We start from the raw sequence: 2718 nt of genomic DNA, 5'->3' as shown, positions 1-2718 counted from the left end.
TACACACCTGATATGAGTCAAAATTTGTGAGTGTTGGACAAATGCTTGAAAATAATTATTCTCTGCATTTTAAAAACCGTGAATGTGTTGTTTCTGACCCTTCTGGAGTAGAATTATTTTATGTCAAGATAAGCAACATAATGTTTTCAGTTGATTGGGAGAAAATAACTGAGCAGGCTTACACTATTACTTCACAAACATGTACAAATCTATGGCACAAAAGGTTTGGTCACTTCAATCTGAGAAGCATCGCAGAGATGAAAAAGAAGGAGCTACTGGAAAATATGCCTGAATTTTTTTATAATGCTCAAGTTTGTGAAACTTGCCAACAGGGAAAGCAAACAAAATTGCCATTTCAAGCAAATCAAGTATGGAGAGCTAACCAGAAACTTCAGCTCATTCATACGGATGTTTGCGGCCCAATGAAAACAAATTTATTGAGTGGTAACAAATACTTTCTCCTCTTTATTGATGACTACACCAGAATGTGTTGGGTTTATTTCATTAGACTGAAGAGTGAAGTCTTTGATGTTTTTAAACAATTTAAAGCTTTAGTAGAAAATCAATGTAATCTTAGTATTAAGGCTTTAAGGTCTGACAATGGAGGAGAATATACTTCTTCTCAGTTTGTGAGTTTTGTAATAGCACAGGTATTGAACGTCAATTGACCATTACCATACACTCCACAACAAATGGCGTGTCTGAAAGGAAGAACAGGACAGTAATGGAGATGGCCAGATGTCTTTTGCTCGAAAGAAAGATCCCAAATCAGTTTTGGGCGGAGGCAGTCAATACCTCTGTATATTTGCTGAGCAGATTGCCTACTAAGGCCTTGCAGGACATGACTCCATATGAAGCTTGGTGTGGGAACAAACCATCAGTACACCATCTCAGAATCTTTGGGTGTATATGTTATTATCGGGTTCCAGAAACAAAGAGGACTAAGCTGGACAACAAGACTCATAAAGGCATATTTATGGGCTATAGTTCATCCAAAGGTTACAGGATTTTCTGTTTGAAATCAGAAAAACTAATTCTCAGCCGAGAAGTGAAGTTTGATGAAGCAGCTGGTTGGGATTGGAAAATCAGAAGACCTTTTATTCTGATTTATTTTCAAAAGAGCAGCCTCAACTTTCAGAAGATGAACTAGTGGATGATGTACCAGCGAGGGGAACTCGATCCTTAAAAGATGTCTATCAGCGGTGTAACTTGGTTACCTCTGAACCAACAAGCTATGTTAAAGCACAAGACTCTCAGGCATGGAGAAGAGCTATGCAAGATGAACTAGACATGATCGAGAAGAACGAAACCTGGCAGCTTGTTGATAGACCTAGAAATCGCAAGGTGATTGGTGTAAAATGAATTTTCAAGACAAAACTGTAACATCCGGTAAATTTGAAATAACTATAAAGAGGCCTAGAATTGGAAATAGTCATTTTTGGGAAGATTTTAAAAATCTGGAAATTTGGCTAAGTATGGGAAAAGGTGATTTTTTGGCCAACTTTGAACAGCCATAAATTCTAGTTCAGGATGATTTAGGTGGAGTTCCAGTTATGGTTGCAAAGTTCGTGGAATGATCTTTTCAACGCCACCGAGTTTGCTCAATTTCAAGTTCGTATGAGTGAGTTATACCCTTTGGAAGTTGGGCTGTTGGCAGGGCAGTTAGAGTTAGTGTTGGGTTGATCCTTTCCCCCAAACACCGAACTCCCTTTATTTATTGAGAAAAGATTGGTTGTGTTGTTTGGAGTTGTTGGTTGTGTGGTTGATGTTGTTGTTGGTATTGTTGAAGTCCCTTGTGATTTGGGACATGTTTCCGGTTGGTTTTTGAGTTGTATTCTATTGTATGTTGAGGGATTTGATGATCCTTAATGGGTTGGGGGTTGAAACCTTTGGAGTTAGGGTGGTTTAGAGTTGGAAAAAGAGGGAGAAAAGTCGAGTTTCTGGGCGAGGGGGGTTGGCGTGTCGCGCCTGCCAGCGCGCCCCAAAAGGGATTCTGAAGTTTCCCCCTTGGGGCGGCGCGCCTCTCAAAGCGCCAGCAGGCCCCCTCTGAAGTTTTGGGGCTGGCGCTCCGCGCCTTGCAGAGCGCCAAGGACACCAAGTGTTCCCTTTCATTTCATACCTTCCCATGCATGTTCCTTGGTATTGTACCTATGTTGTATGGTTGTTTCCAACACTCTAAGGTACATTTAAACCTCCCGAACTCATCCATAGCATGTGATCAAACACCTTGAATCCATAAATCCAATTCAAGGAGAGTTAGTTAGAAGTCAAGAGTTAAGTTCAAGAGTTAAGATGTAAGTCAAGCAAGTCTTCAAGGTTGTTCAAGAGTCTTTATTGAACGTTTTAACTTCATTTTAAGACTCAAGTTTCAAGGAAAGCAAAGAGCTTAGAGTTTCAACCTAAGTAAGAGGTCTCAAGTTTCAAGTTGAGTCAAGAGTTAAGTTGAGTTCATTTCTCAAAAGCTATTAGGGAACTATGTATTCCCAAAGAAGTTTCTAAATGTTTTTACATTCGAGTAAGAAAGGAACTATGTTTCCAAAAGAGCCTTTGTGCTAGTTTTCAAGAAAAAGGAACTATGATTCCAAAAGAGCCTTTGGGCTAGATTTTGAGTAATTATCTCAATTAAAGAAAGATGTGTTTAAAACACTTATGAGCTAAAAGTATTTTGGGAGTAGTATCGAGCACCGAATTGGGGACGCGAGTTCATATTAACTCAAC

The sequence above is a fragment of the Solanum tuberosum genome, unplaced genomic scaffold, assembly GCF_000226075.1.
Source record: "Solanum tuberosum cultivar DM 1-3 516 R44 unplaced genomic scaffold, SolTub_3.0 scf00700, whole genome shotgun sequence".
NCBI classification, from domain to species: Eukaryota; Viridiplantae; Streptophyta; class Magnoliopsida; order Solanales; family Solanaceae; genus Solanum; species Solanum tuberosum.
Note: the sequence above shows the minus strand (reverse complement) of the source record.